Source organism: Lagopus muta, chromosome 3 (genome assembly GCF_023343835.1).
Source record: "Lagopus muta isolate bLagMut1 chromosome 3, bLagMut1 primary, whole genome shotgun sequence".
Classification (NCBI taxonomy): Eukaryota; Metazoa; Chordata; class Aves; order Galliformes; family Phasianidae; genus Lagopus; species Lagopus muta.
In genome coordinates, this window is record NC_064435.1 from 49,327,928 (window position 1) to 49,345,862 (window position 17,935).

The following is a 17,935-nucleotide window of genomic DNA, read 5'->3' on the forward strand; positions in this document are numbered from 1 at the left end:
AGAGCATGTCACGTGCTGGCTGCCTGTGGAAGAGTGGCTCCAGCTCCAGCAAAGGCTGCATCCAGTTGGGCAACACTCAATTTCAAAAACATCCACATAAAAGCTGGCCACTGCACAAATTCAGGTCTGAGGAAGTTCTGCAGATAGCTGTCATTGTGCTGGAAAGGAAAAAGTAGAACGCCAGGAGCTTGGGAAAAGAAGAAGGAGAGGAGAGGAGAGGAGAGGAGAGGAGAGGAGAGGAGAGGAGAGGAGAGGAGAGGAGAGGAGAGGAGAGGAGAGGAGAGGAGAGGAGAGGAGAGGAGAGGAGAGGAGAGGAGAGGAGAGGAGAGGAGAGGAGAGGAGAGGAGAGGAGAGGAGAGGAGAGGGAATAGCAGCTAGTATTTACCTTTCTTCTCACTGCCTACTGGCAGTTGGCCTCAGTGGGTGCAGGAGTCTTACTCCAGTTTATGAACTGGCACACAGCTGTCTCCTTTTCTCCCCTCTCAGTCTCCCTACCTCCACATCCCCCAGAAAAGCCACAAGGCATCACAATAAACTCTGCCACAGACACCAGTGCTCTCAGAGGTGGTGGTACACTCACTATACACAAGCTTCATGTACTTGGGGAACTCACTAGATGACACAGTCAGTGTTTTTCTCCCTTCATCAGCCATTCTGTACTCCTGATGGTCCTTGTCCAAGCACTGCTGATGAAGCCAGATCTGTGTGACAAAAAAGCATCCATTTTCCCAGTGCCTGCTTTCACTCCATGCTCATGAAAAGGGGACATGGAGAATGACTGGTACATTGCCCTGCTCTCTTAGTGTATGTATGGATCATTATATTAAAAGGGAAAAACAAGGAAGGTGAAAATAAGATAAAGAGATTAAAATGCAAACTAATCAGCTTATTAACACAGTGAAGCTAACAATGCCATCTGCTTTATGTCTGCTCCTCTTTTGTAGGTTGATCCTGCAGGGTATGTAGCGCTCTGACTATTCCCTGTAGCATACTCCAGAGCATACATAAAGTTAAGTGCTTCACAGGATAGTGGACAGAGTGCCAAGCACTCTAGGAATCACCCCTTGCTTAGTTTTTCTGCTTTCTTAAAAGTCCCTCTTCATCTTTGGGGCCTAGCTTCTGACTTCCATTTTCCTTCCATCCTATCCCCCGCTTTTTTGCTTTTTTAAGCTTAGCAGTCATCTCCAGGCAGGGTTAGACCGAAGGTTTTCCATTCAAGAAACTCCAGTATAGACCCCACCGAGGACAATATTTTATACTGAACAATTGTCCTACCTGGAGTTATTCAAAACTCCTTTCACTCTGTCTGTGAAAAATGACAACTTCAGCTGCAAAGGAGAAAGGAGACTGTAATAAATCCTTACGCACTGTCATCATATATTCCACAGGGGCAATTGGCTGTTAAATCAAATCAAAGGAAACCTTTAGAGCAGTAGGCTCTGTGACGTGCCTAACAGAGTACCCTGCATGAAATACTTCAGTTCCATAACTACAACCCAGCTGTCACCACAGCAAGCACTTCAGGCACTCACCCTCCTTTTCTTTCCAGTAACACTGAATCATCGTGAAGAATAGTTATAAGTTACTATTACTAAGCAAATTCTCAAACTGTAGAGCCAGATGTGTAGCTTGCTTTAAAATTATAATTAGACAGGGATGACAAAGCAAGCAGATACATTTCTTGCTGCCACGGCAACTTGCTCAAGTCTTTTGTTTTAGGGTTAAGTTTCCTCGGTTTCCCTAGGAGAAGATCATTATGTAGTGCTTTAGAAATCAATACTTGGTGCTTTAATAACATCATTTTCCACAGTATGGTCTCTCCATGCTTCGTACTCATTTGCGTCTATACATGTATGTGTGCATGTGTTACGCATCTCTGCTCACTCTCCACGTCCCTCACAACAAAATGTTACCAGGTAGATTTTGTATGCAGCCTGCCAGAAATAAAAATACAAATAAAGGAAATATTCACCTCTTTTCTCCAGTTATAAAATTGGCCTAGGGCCTGGGAAAGACAAATCACAGTCTTCAATTGTTGATTAAATTAAAGGCTTAGATATCCCCACATACATCCATAGCCTATAGGGCTAGAAATAATTCTGGATCAGAGCACTAGTTTTATGCCTAGCAGGACATGAGATAACAGCTTTAAAATTGCCATGTACTTGAATATGAGAAAGGCACTGGTTTTTTGTTGTTATTATTGTTATATATAAGAGTTGTTCTTATATCACTACATTTCTGAGTTTATGTAGTGAGAAAGAATTCCATCTCTGAAATGCTGCTGTCTTAGGGGCACAAACTTTTATGCCTGACATGGCCAGAGAACACAGCGCATTGTACTTACGGTAAACAGCTTTTTTCAGTGTGGCTGTACAAAGCAACAGCATTCAGGAGGCTTTTTCTTCAGATCTCCAGTGCATGATAACAACAACAACAATAACAGTATTTTCACTGCACAGAGAAATGAAACAAATGCCATGAGCAGAGGTGGTGTAAGCAGTAAAAATTTTATGACTTATACGAACAAGTCTCTACGTACCTTGGAATTGAGCCAGCACACTAGAATATCAGCCCTACCACAACATGGCCCTAAATTTTAGACATCCTGAGATCCTCAAATAAAATCTTTTCCTCAGATCCAACATTTTCTGTAAGTCACAATTAGCATTTCTATTGCAAGAAAGCCCAGCGGGGGCAACCACCGGCACTTGGGCGGTGATATTGATTACATGGACCTTGGGCTTTTCAGCTGCATTTAAGCAAGTGTGGCAGGTGACTGCAGACCTGTATAGGCTGTGCTGTGCACTGCAATTTTAGAATGAGATATAATGGCCTTAGGTTGTGCATGGGAAGGTTCAGGTTGGGTATTAGAAAAAATGTCTTCTCAGAAAGATTGGTGAGGCACTGGAATAGACTGCCCAGGGAGTTGGAGTCATTGATCCTGGAGGTGTTCAGGAAAGGGGTAGATGTGGGACTGAAGGACATGGGTCAGTGGTTTCATGTGATCATGGGTTGATGGCAGGACTGTATGATCTTAGCGGTCTTTTCCAACCTTACTGATTCTATGAATCTATGATAGAATTGTTGTCTCTGTGTATAATTGGTGTGAGCACTGCTATTGAAACCAGGCTATGCTGGGTGTTTCAAGTCCTGTCCCTCATGGATCTGTTAGGTCTCCAGACTGAAATCAAGTGAGGGAGATCTGTGTCTCCTGTCACTCTTAATGTCACTGAATTGCGACAATGGTAAACAATAGTAGTATGTTGAATTTTGAGTGGCTCCTTTTCATGTATTGTTTTTTATTTCGTACTAATGTTTTTTAGTCTCTTCTATTTTATTCATTATGTTGAAATGGCTGTGATGGTTCTCAGTGAAGAATGATTAACAATGATTCCTTCATTACACTCGCTAATTAAATTTTATTTTCTTCTGCTCTCTTTTTTGATGTATTGTACAAGACTGGCCTCTCAAATTCTGCCTGACTGCCAAGCCTAGTTTGCTTTTTTTGTCAAATACTTAATAAAACCTTAGAGTAACTCAATATTTATGTTATACATGGTAATTAGATATGGCTTTGCCTTGTGTATGTTTCTGTTTGAAGAAATGAACTTTGGAGATTGAACATTTGCTATTGATTGAACTTTTTCAGAGCCATAATAATGTATACAAAGTAAAACAAATTTTTTTCTATTAGTATCCAGCAGAATTTTCAGACTGTTTAGTTAAGGATTTTTTCAAAGCCCTTTTACTGGAACACATATCTTGATTTACAGTCTCCTTCAAGTAAAATGCAATAAAAGTGCTGATTAAATTAGCATTACCTAATGGGTGAAACTAGTAAGACATTTTATTTAAATTAAATCCTCACTTCCACAAAGATGTGAACTAGTTGATGGACTGTTAGATGCTCACAAGAAACTCATCTCAGTTCTTAAAATGATGGTAACTGGCCAAATAGTAATTTGGCAGTTACAGTTACTTTTAAAGTCACATTAGTGAAGAACATCTGTTAACATAAAAATATCCCAAATATATTACAGTGGTTTAAATGTAGTTAGTTTAGCAGTGCTTGGTTAACATCTAAAGATTGAAGGGAGAACAAATGTCTTATATTTGGCAATTGTAAGCTAGAACTTTTATCCATTGCTTGGCTTTGTTTGGCTTTAGACAAAGTTCCTCTGTTTCTCTTCAAACTGTAGTAATCCTTCAGCCCTTGATGTCATGAATTCTAGTTTTCCATACCCTTTATAACACTCTTTGAACCCTTAGCCCATATCATATGTTATGAATATTCTTTTTTTGGCCAAGAGATGCTGGCAATCATTTTAGACTGCAGGAACCCTACCTCTGACATTTCCTTACGTGCCAAAGCCATGGAGCAACAGCAGAAGTGACAGAAAGATCAGCTTGGAAAGATTGTTTGGGGTGAGAAAAAGTAAAGAAGGGAAGGATCAATGAAAGATATGACTTTTAAGGGTCGGAACATCACTGCCCAATTCAAACTGTATCTAGAAAAGCCTCTTCATGGTCAACCTTGGTTAAAAGGTGGAACATAGTGATGCTGTGGCTGCAGAAGGAGCAAAAGCCAAAGACTGGTCCTGATGAGCAATGGCAGTTTTGCAGACTATCAGCTTGGATCCTTCTTTCTCAGTAACAATATATTGCAATTCAGGTATACTGTTAAGCAATGATTTTCCTTATCTTCTTGCCATGTGACTGTTACAGCTTCTTACTCATCATTTCTCCCTCACTCAGTAATTTAGTGACTCTTTCAACAGACTGTTGTCCTTTTACTCTTTCACTTCTGGTCCTTCTTGTTCTGTTTTTGATGTGCAGAAATAGCACAAAGGTGCACGAGGGGAGGGTCAGACTGGGCACTGGGAAAAATATCTTCACTGTGGTGATCATTAAGTGCTGGAACAGGCTTCCTTGAAAGGTAGTTGATGCCCGATGTTTTGGTTAGCTCTGAAGGAGTCTTGCAGTTGGACTCAGTTCAACTGTTCTTCGAAGGTCACTTCCAACGGAATTCTTCAGCTTTGAAAGAAACAATGGCTAAAGGACAGTAAGTCACTTCTTTTGGGAAGTGTCTTGTAAATCCTTGGGTTTAGGAAAAATAGCATCCTCTCTATGATTCAGTAATGAAAGCAGAAAGAGGCTTTTCTCATAGGACAGAAGGACATCACTAGCTGGCTGAAAATTAAGGTGCAAAATCAGAGACTCACTTGAAAAAAATCCAATGTTTGTAAATTCATCACAAAAAATTACTCCCCAATCACATGGCTCCACATACTGTTTCCAGTATACATATGGCCCTGGCTTGTGGCTTTTGCAGCAGGCACTGGAAAACAAGCTCAGGATCTTCCTGTTAATTTACTCATGGAGGAGGTTTTTTCCACTGGGCAAGTTCATTTGTCAAGGTGACCTTCACAGCCGACACTAAGCTTTAGTGTAGATAAAGAATGCCATGTCAGCTAATTTCTGAAAATCAGCTCAGTGCCAGCAGTGCAGGCACACTGCAAAACAAAACTCTTCTTTCCTACAGGCACTGGGAGGATTTTTCTGTTCCACAGCTTTCGTGTATCAGCATTGTGCATTTTACAATCTTTCTTCTGTCATGCTCTGTAAACCCTCTTCTCTTGCATGGCTGATTTTACGTTTAAATGGTCTTGAGGTTAAATAGTTTCTTTTGAAAAATCCCTACTTCATAAATTAACGTCCTCCTAGTCACGGCTAAGATCACAATTAAATCTTAATCGATCACGGTTACAGGTAAGAGATTTTACAGATCCCCTGTCAAAGTCCAGACAGAAGCAGATCTTCAGAGATCTCCTCCAAGATCCTTTAATCTTTCATGGCTTCTAAGGAGCTGAGGTCAAGTCTGGACTGCCAGGCCATGAATATCTTCTTCCTATCTGAATTGCTGCTTTAAAATACATCACTTATTAAGTCTTAGGACATTGCCATTCTTCTATCATGAAAAACAAGCCAGATTTGGAGCATGTGTATTTAATGCAGCTCAGTGTTAATGTAAAAGCCTGGAGAAGAGCCTCTGATTTTTGCACACTAGCAGCTGGAATAGATCAATATGTAGAGACCCTGGAAATAGAAGTCATGTTTCAGAGGAAACCACTACACGATTAGGATCATGCCAGTTTAATTTCTGTAGAATAATTAATCCAACAATATTTCTTCCAGTTCCTTTCTTGTAGTTTTATTTTCATGCTTGCCATATGACATCAGTTAGACAAGTCCTCAAAGCAATTCCCCAGCAGCGGTGACCTGTTAAAACAGAAGACTGTATTTAGAAGCAGGATCAAAAAAAGAAAGGAATATTTTTTCTCAGGGAGAAAGAAGTTTGGGTTGGGTTGATCAGAATAACCTACAGAGCATTTTTTAAGCCAAGAAAAAAAGAAGCCAAAATCAGAAAAAGCTGAAACATACCATTGCAACATCTTCTAAATGAACTGTTTTGTTTCTAATTTATGTAGATTTAATTTTGAACAGAGAAGTAAAACAAAGTCAAAATCATTGAGATCAAACTGTTTATTGTTCTTCTGAATTTCTACGTGAGAAGAAAATGGCTTTGTTTCAGATGAACTTTAGATGAAGATTTTTTTCAATTACTCATTTGGCCAAAACCCTGACACTTTTAATAGTTTTGGACTGGCTTTTACATCCAGATGTAACAATGAGGTTAGGCATTTGTCTCATTGTAAGGACAACCTATATATTTCTGCAGTCATAAAATGGAGTCAACAGGAGGTCTATTTTATTTCTTAGCATTTAATTTTTGAATAAAGAATAGAATGAAGCCACATCAAGAACTGTCAGTTGTATGACATTCAGTATGTTTGCTGAAATATTTCATCCTTTTATCCGTATGTACAACGAATAGCGCAGAACTAATTCTTAACTGATCATGAAACAGAGTCAAATCAAAACGTATAGATGTGGTACTTGAGGACATGGTTTAGTGCACAATATTAGTGGCAGGTGGATGGTTGGACTAAATGAACTTAGAGTTCTTTTCCAACCTTAATGTTTTTATGAATTAAGATACCAGTGCAGGCAGAACTTTGTGTAATTCAGATCCCTGCCAGCTTCAGTAGAACACCTGTGTATATGAGTTCACCACTGTTTATTTTTCATATACAGCTGCGATTAGAACTCACCCTTGTGCTGATCCAGAAACAGTCAGAAAATAAATAAATAAATAAAATATTTTAAAGCATATTTAAATTGTTAATGGCAAGACTTTTAACTTAAAGATTTATTTAAATTGTAGTTCAGTAAAACAATGTATTTTGGAGGTATGTTAAATGGAGGGGCATGGCAGAGAGATGCTCACTGTTCCCTTGCTTTCAAGTATACAAAATGCCCAGTGAGCAATTAACCACCTCCAGATTTTAACAGTTCTTTGTGAGAACCTCACTATCCTCTCCTCTTATGGACAGCAAGGCAGATATCCACAGCTGAGCTGAATTTCTCTTTGGAGGTGGTTTCTTTTCCACTGGCTGCTGCTAGGAACCTATGGCTCATAGTGCCTTAACCCACACATCCCAGCTCAGTATCTAGTGTTAGATGAGATGACCTGGTGCTTACTGTGACACAGGAAGAGTTTTAATTGCTGACAGCAGCCTGAGAGAGGATAAGCTTAATGCGTATTGCTGCAGGTGACCTGGTCTTGCTTCTTCCCCTCCCTCCTGGCCTGCATTTTTCTGCACCACACAGGCAGCAAGCTGCTATGGATTTGGATTGCTTTCACATTTACCACATGCAACCAAATCTCACCTTAATTTCTAGGAAAACACAGGGCACTGTTAACAAGGCTTTTGTAAATCTCATTAGAGAGCAACTTTGGGAAAAGGTAATCCTCTATTTATGTTTATATATTTTTAATTTCTAGTTATTTAAACTATATGTATCTGTTTATACAATGCTTAGAATTAAGTATAAAATGACTTTAATTTCCTCCACAGTAGCAGTTTAAAGAGAGTAACTGAAGGAGCAGTGAATTACTTTTAAAAAGAGGGAAAAGACATCCTTGAAGGAAGGAGAGGCACTCTTGTGAATATTCAGCTTCTGATGCAATGCCTGTGGGAGGTGACACTGTAGATGTGTTTAGCTGGGAGGATTGGACAAGCATCACACTGCTGTTTCCAACAAAGCAATATTAGATGCCAGGCAGCTAATAGTCCCATTTTTTCTGCTGAAGATCTTTAGCTATATATTTAGAGGAAGTGAAGAATAACAGAAAGCTTATAACCATAAAGCCAGATTTCCTTTTGAGAGATCAGTTTAAGTATTTCAGTGGATAAGTAAGCTTGGTGGAGGGAATTTAGTTGGACCATCTCAAATGATTTTCATGTTTCTTGGGCCTCTTGTTACTGCAGTAACCTCCAGTGGTAAGAAACAGTCAGCACATGGGCCATCCCCAGCTTGCAACTTCTGTCATCCCTGAATTTCAAGAACTTACCTAACATGGCAAACAAACAATTGTGGGCCAGTCCCACACCTCCCACTGTATAAAAAAAAAAAAAAAAAAAAGAAAAAAAAAAAGCAAGAAAGGCTTCCACATAAATGTTTGATCTTAATAGCTGTACTCTGGCTCGCTTCTCTTTCTTAGCTGGCACTGTGCACTGGAGAGAGCTCCTCGTTAATTTTCATCTGGTCATTTACAATTTTGGAGTTACGTTAATGGCCGTGTCTTATATCCCTTTAGCAGAAAACACATAAATTGGCTCTGTCTTTTTCTGTGCCACCCCACACAGACTCTCCTGAATTACAGTGCAGCTAACACTGATTGCTTTTTTATTTCTCCTCTTAGGAAATGGATAAAAGGCTTAAGTTCTGACACAAACAGGAAAACACACTAAGAGGATTTATCCTGAAGGCATCTACTCTTTAAATAGTGATGGAGCAGTGTCAGTCCATTTCCCACAAGGGCCAGAAGCTCCACCGCTCTTTGTTCTCATAGCCCTTGTATGACTAGAGGCAGAATATCCTATCACAGGCTGTCAGATAGCTCCCAGAATAAGCAACTTTGTGATCATAGGCTGAGAAAGAACTTACTGCCGCTAGGAGCATGAAGAAGTTGAGTTTCAGAAGAACTCTGCCCTGCTCCCTTAAGGATAGCACCAAGGATTTGTTCTGCTGCGAGGTAAGATTTGCAGAATTTACTAAATCAATAACTTAGCCTCACAGACCCTGTTCCCTCCCTCTTGTTTTCTTAAATAAGGAGTGACAGGAGAGGGAGTAAGCTGACAGAGTTATCACTAATGGAATTTTCCAGCTTTTCCAGGCAGGAAAGGGGGGACAAAAAAAAAAAGATCCACTGCAGAAAAACAACTAGACAAAGTGCAAGTGAAAGAGACTGCAAGATAGGCATAGGACATTGTTTTTTTGTTGTTGTTCAAGTTGAAATAGCATGAAAATAACAAAAAACCTAATAATACACCCCTGTTTATGATTTTATTGACAAAGTGTGTTTCTGGATTATTATACTCTGTTGTAGTACAACTTTTTCCTTACTGTTTATGCTGTTTTAAAATGTATGTCAATGGAATAATTTCCAGAGGGAGAAAAACCTTTACTTCAAATCAAATTAATCACATTTTTCCCCCTTTTTTGCTTTCATTTGGCCTGGCATTCAAAAATTTGCCCTCTTTTAGCCTTTATCTTTTGAATGTCATACAGATGTTTGTGATATTGCTGTGTGTTTCAATTCAGTGTTGTGTCTGTAATTTAACTTGCACACAAGTAGAGGATTATAGAAACCTGGCTTTTGTGGTATATCATTCAGTGGCAGGAAAATGAGGTCTGACAGTTTAAGTGATACACTCATATAGATTACATAGCTAAATGAGTTAGAGTGTTTCTACAGTCACAAATACTTTATCTAAACCCCCATTTTTCAAGTTGTGCTCAAATCTGTCTTGGTTCTGTACAGCTAGCAGGCAGGGATTTGTTGGCTTTTTCTCATGGATGCTTTCCATTTGAAGGTGCTTCTGTCTGGTACAGTGAAACAAGGTCTGGTGGTGAGCAGTAGTTAAAACAATTGAAAACTGTCATGAAAACTGGAAAAAAATCAAGGGAGCTGAAAACAAGGACATGTCCATATTGTTTTAATCAAACTGGAAGTTTATTTATGGAGCCTACATAAATGAAAATACAGACAATAGGCCATCAGTCCAGCATTCGGGCAGGATTTCTCATCCCACATGTAGGAATTCCAGGGATTTTCTCTGCTGCCAGCTGTTCAGTGTGGTGTTTACATCTCCACATCTCCAGAGTAAAGATAAGGAGTGTTAGAGGAATTGCATTTAAGTAACTCCTGTTCCCTCAGAGTTAGCCAACACTGAAATGGCCAACACAATGTTTCCAGTTCCAAAGTCTCCCTGCAGTAAAATGTGGTGAGCCAGGGTCATGACCTCTGACTGAAATAATTCTCCTTGCCTTGGGGAAAACTTTTCAAGGATTTCTTTCCCGGTTGTATCCTCTGTAGAAGCATCATAAGACATATACTCAGTATCAAAGGGAATTCTCGAGTGGCATGAGATGATGCAGAGCAGCACAGTATAATGATCATGATCCAATATGATGAGTACAGAATAGATTTTAGTTGATTTTGATCAGAAGGAAAGAACAAGTACTTCCTTGTCACACACAAAGTTTCACTGAAAGGAAATCCAGGCAGCTATTGTCCCAGGTGATCTGAGTTATACTAGCTAAGTTATTGATTTAGAATATTTAGAATAAAAGAATTAGATCACTGAGTTCATTCTGAAATTTTTACTGGACAGTTAAAATTCTAGCACTAAGAGATTTTTCTTCAGCAAATAATGTGTCATTACAGGACCCAATAGAGTTCAGTCAGGATGATAGAGCTTACTGGCATCAGTGGCACTGCCCAAACTACCTTCTGTGATTTTCGCAACTTCTTTTTCATATTAATAGAATTCTGAGGGGTCTTAATTGCTGGTTTTTCTCCTGATTGGTCCCAATGAAGGTGATCTGGTCCATGCAATGAAAACATAATGCATTCCTAAACGCTAGGGTTTTTCCAGGAAGGGCTTTGCAATGCCCTTCAAAAGTGATTCCTAATTCTTAACATTTCTGAGACATAGAAATGCAGATGTTTCTAAATAGCTAGAATTTATCTACTGTTAATGCTGTTTCAAGGAAATCATCAAATTTTGATAAAGATGAACAAAAGGTTATCAAAATTTCTTCAAGTTTTAATTACTCTTTAGGAGAAAGCCTTTTAAAATGCATTGTTTTGGAAAACTGTTGATGGTGAACTATGCATAAGTGATCACAGTGATATGGCAGCTTCTTAATTTGATACATCTTTCTCCTACACAAATCGACTTTGAATAAAGTCTATTCCATTTTTATCTCAACTTAATCTTCCGTTTAGCAACAAATTAATGATGATCTCTTGGTTCATGACTTAGGAAACGTTCCGTTACATATGTTAAATGGATTTTTCAGAAAGGATTCATCTTCTTCTAGATTACCAAAATATTCCTTCCCTTTGTTTGAATCTTTGCTGTGTATTCATATATATATGTATGTATGAAATGATGCATAATGATCTTTCCCTTAGGGTATTGTGTGTATTTCATAAAGGAAAAAGAGATTAACAGTACATTACAATACAAACAGACTGACTTTATGGCAATCTTGCAGAAACTCGTGCCAAACAAAAGAATAAATAACAGCTGGTTCAATCACAGCCAAATTTAAAAGATAAGGCTTGAATTTAGGTGGTCAAAATTCCAGGAAGCTGGGCAAGCTTAATGTCTGCAGAAAAAGACAATGAGTGTAACAGCATGTAACAAAATTGAAGCAAAATTTTCAAATGTCTCTGTGACTTAAAAGCCTCAGTATCACCTTCAAAACCAAGTTTGCATTCAGGAGCATTTACCCTTCCTGTAGCTGAATAGAGCTTGTGCCTTAAACTCTTCAATTGCTTCTGAAACTGAGTTAGGTGACTGTCCTTCTTGGTCCTTTTTGAATTCATAACCTGTGCCTGGAGGGACAGAAAAAACACTAGACCAAGCAGTGGCTGAATACCAACATAGGATAGCAACTGTAACCAAAGAACTAGAGATTTAATCATGATTATTCCTTTGTTTTACTGCAAAGCTATCTAGTGGCTCTGTTTTTGATTAAACATGTGAAGATGTCTGTTAAAAATCTTGTGGAAGCATTTTGAATCAATTGTAACTGATGTAAATATAGCCCTTGACTGGAAATCTGCCAGAGTTAGTGAGCTGCAACAGTTCAGTCAAGATGCACTTTATCAAAAGCATGGATAAGTAATTTGATGTCCTCATGGAAAGGATAATATTACAGCTTCACGATATTCATAAGGTGCCTGTGTAGTGAAAGATCTAACATGATCATTAAAAAATGGATGGATGCCCTGTGAATCTTCATCCCCTAGCATAGATAATGGCTTTTATCTAGGCAGAAGTGGGAAGAGGTGCATGTATTCACCATGACAAAGGGCACAGAAACAGCTTAGTTGTACCCATTTGACATGAGCATGTGAGCTTTCAGACATGATTTACTGTGTTTGCATAGCAATACTAATTGCTTTTTAGAGGCTATCCAGTCAAAAAAATATGCGTGGGGTTGACAAAGCTCAGCTACAAACTTCAGCTATGCTCTGCAGGAGTTAGAGATTAGCATTCTATTACTCACAATGTACCTGACTTTAAAATCACAAACTGCCTCTTGTATCAGAGCTGGTATATCTTTAAGGACTCTTTCTTCAGTGCACAAGAGCTCTCCATCCCCAGGTGTAGCAAATCAGAAAAGGAAGGCTAGAGACCAGCATGGCTGAACTGGGACCTGCTGGTCAAACTGAAGAGCAAGAAGACAATGCACAGGCAGTGGAAAAAGTGACAGGTACCAGGGAAGAGTATTAGGAAGCTGCTAGGCTGTGTAAGAATGGGGTCAGGAAAGCCAAGGCCAAGCTTGAACTAAACTTGGCTTGGGATACCAGAAAGAACAAGAAAGGCTTCTACATGTGCTGGGGCTAATTAATATTCTTTAATATCTTCATCAGTAATATCAACAGTGGAGTCAAGTGCACCCTCTGCAAGTTTGCTGATGACACCAAGCTGTAGGGTGTGGTTGACACACCAGAGAGATAGGATGCCCTCCAGAGGGACCTAGACAGGCTTGAGCAGCAGGTTCAGATGATTGTCATGAGGTTCATGACAAATCTAAAAGCAAGATCTTGCACCTGCATCAAGGCAACCCCTATTGCCAATACAAACTGTTGCCAGCTATGTGCCCTCACAGCCCAGAAAGTCAACCATATCCTAGACTGCATCAAAAGAAGCATGGTCATCAGGTCAAGGGAGGTGATCCTGCTCCTCTGCACTGTTGAGGCCTCACCTGGAGTACTGTATATACAGGTGCGGGGTCCTGAGTGCAGAAGAGACACAGACCTGTTGGAGTGTATCCAGAGTGGGGCCACAAAAATGATTCATGGGATGGAACACCTCTCCTATGAGGACAGGCTGAGAGAGCTGGGGCTCTTCAGCTTGGAGGAGAGAAGGCTGTGAAGTGACTTGATAGCCTTTCAGTATATAAAGGAGAGCTACAGGAACAGCTTAGAAAAAGCCAGAATAAACCAGTAACTCAAAATAGTCAAAAGTAATACCTTCCTGCAATACACTATGCTTATGAAAAGTAATACTTCCTGGCATAGTTCTGGGCCATCCAGTGTTTGTACTTCCCAGGATAACACTAAAAGGCATTTTATACCTTTGTTAATATGGCTGAAGCTAATACTGTCCAGATATAACTTCTGTGTTGAAGACTTTCCTCCAGTGAGATTTCTTTTGAGATTTCCTCAGAGATTTCCAAGAACTATGTTTTACTCTCTCAGTGTCAGTATTAAAAGACATTAATTTTCAAACTTATGCGCAAAAATCATTTGTCTGGCTTCAGTGAAGCTGCTTATAGACTTCAGAATTACTCATATCACTGAGGAACTGCAAATGATGGCATCATGTTTTGTAAATATTAGTGGTCTCTGGCTTCAACAGTTTCAAGAGCTGCAATGTGTTTGAATATCTAGCTTTGAAATACCTGGCACGTTGCAACTTCTCTCAGAATGTTTATGGATGAAATAGTTCAGATAAGTCTCTAAAATAAAATAAGTAAGAGAAAAAAAAATGTAGTTGAGGAAACTAGGAATCTGCTGGTTACTCTCTATAGGTGTTGCCTGGTTTTTCTTATTCTAATATCTGCCTTTTTATAGACATTGCAAAGAAATGTAACTTAGTCAAATATTTCCAACTCTCACCGGTGTCCAGCTTGGAAGCATTACTGATGTGTTGGCTCCTGACATAGAAAGATCTTTTTTTTCATAGACAGATAATACAAACATTCAAACACAAATTAGAAAAATGCCACTCAAAGTTTAAGGTGTTGCTTTGATAATCCCTATGAAAATGTTCCTTCTATCACCTTATAATGAACATAGAAATCATTTTAAGTTCACAGAATGTCTTTTATAATTAATTGATAGGAACTTTATAGCAGTTTTTTTGTTTTGCTCTTTGTTCCTCTGTTGAAAAGTGGAGAATATAAGTAAATTTTATCTTTTGGTCCTCTGCAAATGTCTGTTCTTTGGAGATCTGTGATCTTCTACTTGGTGTACCCTGGCTGTTGGCTTTGTCTCCTTCAACTCTAAGCTTCTACTCTTCAGCTTTGTTCTGTCTTCAGTTTTGGTTATATCTCCCATCCTCTGAACAGGCCTTTCATAGGCTTATCTGACAAAATAGTTTCTTGCCAACACATTTCTGCGCTTATATTATAAATGAAAATTGTCTAAATGAATTTCCAAATGGAGTCAACTGCACCTTTTTTAAAAAAATTCAGCTTTGTCTTTATGCTTACGTAGCTATGCTTCTAGTTACTGATGTCCTGACTGAGAGAAGTTACCAAATAATACTTTATTATCTAATTTTAAAATGAATGAAATGAAGATGAATTTATTAGTAAGAAATTAGTTCAGTTTCCCTCAAAAACGTTAGTCAAATCCTGTTTTAATGTAGCTTGCTTTTTATGACCTAAAGGTTCGAAAGGAAAATTCCACTTCAGCAAAGCCAAGAAGGTTGGTTTACCTCTGTTAATATGACCTATCTGCTTGGGATGCTCTGATAATTTATTTTTTTTTTTTTTTAGAATTTGAAGTATGTTTTGGCCCTGAACTTTTTGTAAATATTTATAACAGGTTGAAAAGAGAGGCTGGTGTGTGACTGTTTCTGATAAGGAAATATGACTGTCAAATGCCATTGAAGAAACACACCCATCAGCTGCAATCCTCATCCCTTCCTAGTGTTCGTAGTCCCACTGTGTTGTACTGGTGTCTCCTCATGGAGACACTGGTGTCTCACTCATGACTCTGTGCAGAAAGCCCTCTGAAATGCCTTCACTTCTACTCGAGGCTCTCGCTCAACACAGCAACATTTGCCTTCTGGGAAATTGAAGAGGTAGGAGAAAAGGAACAATTTGGGAATGGTTGCAGATGGACTGAAAGGAAGATAGTGTAGAGATGCTCAAATCATTCAGGATAAAGTCACAGACTTTTCTTGACATTCCTAAGAGTAATCAACGGACAACTTGCTGAAAAACTTTTTTTCTGTCCTTTCCATATTAGATGACGTGAACATTTTTCTTCTGGTAAAAATAAGAACATAGTTCTTCGAGATACCTCGATAACTACACTGAGTTATTAAGCAGTCTCACTAACAAAAGTAGAGTCTACTCAGCAAATGTGGGACCCTTTACAAATTCATACAATCTTTACAAATGTGCTTGAGTGGCAAAAAATAGAATTATACACACATCTTGGTTTTTGTGTGGCTACAACATTTTCCAGCAGATTTTTCATTCCTTCTCCCTGATTCAATATGCCACAAAGTACAATGCACCATGGAAAATACAAGCTGAGGGTTCAGAATTTCCTGACAGCCAATCCAGAACTGCAGAGAAAAATTGAGATGGTGAGAAGTAATGTTTTTCATGCAATTCTTGTAATTTGTAATAACTTCAGAATTAGCAATACCACAAAGAAGGATGTTCTGAATTTAAACATAAGGGATAAATTAAGCCAGTGAGGCTGTAACAGTTTATAACTAGCTGAGAATCTGATCCAGGATTTTAATAACGACAGTGTGAAGCTACTCCCCACTCAGTCAAAAGATTTTAAAGAATCTTCCCCTCATAAGTTTTTTGTTTTTTTTTTTCAGTAAAATAAATATTGAATGTGTTGCTCAGCTTTAAAAAATTAATGTACATTTCAACATCATTTAAATCCAGTGCCGAGAATACTTTTAAGCATCATGTTCAAAATTATTTTATGTGGATCGCAGGGTAACTGTTAAAATTTATGACTAAGATAAAAATGAATTCTTCGGAGAGTCAACACTCATATTTTGTAGCCCAGTCATTGCCTCTTGTATACATTAAAACACATTTAAGGAAAACATTGTCTTAGGAAAATAAGTATGGCTATTTTGCTTTGGTCTTGAAGCCTTCAAAAAAAAGTATTTACTTAAAAGTGTGTATTGATTATAGGGCAGGAGACAGTAACATCTGGAGTTCACTTAAAGCTAAGCACAGAGAAAACTTCAAAGCATATTGCATGACTTCATGCTCCCATTTAGTTTACATGTTCACTCTCAGGAAGTATATGCCCTCTTTCTTTGCTTATGTCAAGGACTTAAAGAGCTTGCATTTGTGATATGTGTAATTGCATTAGAAGCCTTCCAGGAGACAGTATGGTCCATTTCTTTATGATGCTTCCTTAAGCCAAAATGACTCTATTTGTCTCTTGAAGTGCTTCAGAGAAACAAAGTTCTATAAACAATATGAGCTCATTAATGATAATATGTATGTTACTTGAAGGGACAACTTATTTAGAAGGCTCTAAAATAAAAATAATTAGATATTCTTCCACAAATATGACATAAATGGAGGCAAAAATAGAAGGTGTACTGAGAACTATAGCAAGTTTGACCCCTTATGTTTCAGTACTTACTTCAAGTCTGACGAGTGTTTCCATATTTCTTTCTCTTTAAAAAAATCTTGTTTGTAGCTCTAGTCCCAAAATTCCTGTAACACTGTCCTGTTTACCTTCCCTATGGATTTTGCTTGGTTTGCTTCTTTGCTTGTTGAATGATTTAATCTTCATTTGAGCACCAGTGCTGGTGCAGTCCCAGAATTTAGACAGGATCTAATGCAATTGTGCTCCCCTATTTCTTTCTCATTCATATGATTGCTTCAGTTTTGCTTGCTACTTCAAGTGACACCCTAGGTAGCTGCCTGCACTCAGCTGCAGAATGAAATGTGTCTGCTTCGTGCTTTCTGTACAGCTTAACCAAGTAACTCATGCCAAGGACCTGCAATCTTACAGTAGTATGTCCAGGGTCATCATATATCTCGATTTTAAATTATGTCTATGTGGAATCTGAAGGTTTTACACTGGATTTTGGGATGCTCAGCTATCCAGCAATATCTCTGGATGTCTGCCAGACAACTAGAACTTTTCTGAGACGTCTGCTCAGAATGAGTAGATAAACAGTGCACAAGCAGTGAGCCCAATGCTCCTGAAGGGCTTGATCAGCATGGGGTGTACGTACAGTGAACTATCAGATTCCCTGGGTTCAGTGCTCAGGCGTGAAGCATTTATACTGTACATGCAAAATAGATCAAACATTTCCTGGAAGAATGGAGTTTCCTCTGGTACAGTGCTTGCTCCATGTGCCTATGTTTCTTCCTGGAAATACTTGGTCCTCCTAAGATGTGCGGATGTGTTGCATACAAAATTAATTGGACTTAGGCAAGCACTAACAGAACAGAGCATTTGTCAACTCTAATAACAAAATATGTTTAAGATGTG

General features: G+C 38.7%; 1 protein-coding gene across 4 annotated transcripts in view; it reads left to right on the forward strand.

Moving 5' to 3' along the window:
* ARHGAP28 (Rho GTPase activating protein 28) overlaps nt 1-17,935 on the forward strand; it is a 76,049-nt gene that overhangs the window by 15,630 nt on the left and 42,484 nt on the right. The window contains exon 1 of one of the 4 annotated variants that reach the window (XM_048938530.1): nt 8,935-9,163. The exons of the other annotated variants lie outside the window; for them this stretch is intronic. The gene's annotated coding sequence lies outside the window, so the exon portion shown is untranslated. Of the gene's footprint in view, nt 1-8,934; nt 9,164-17,935 lie in introns of those variants that run through there. 4 annotated transcript variants of the gene reach the window in all.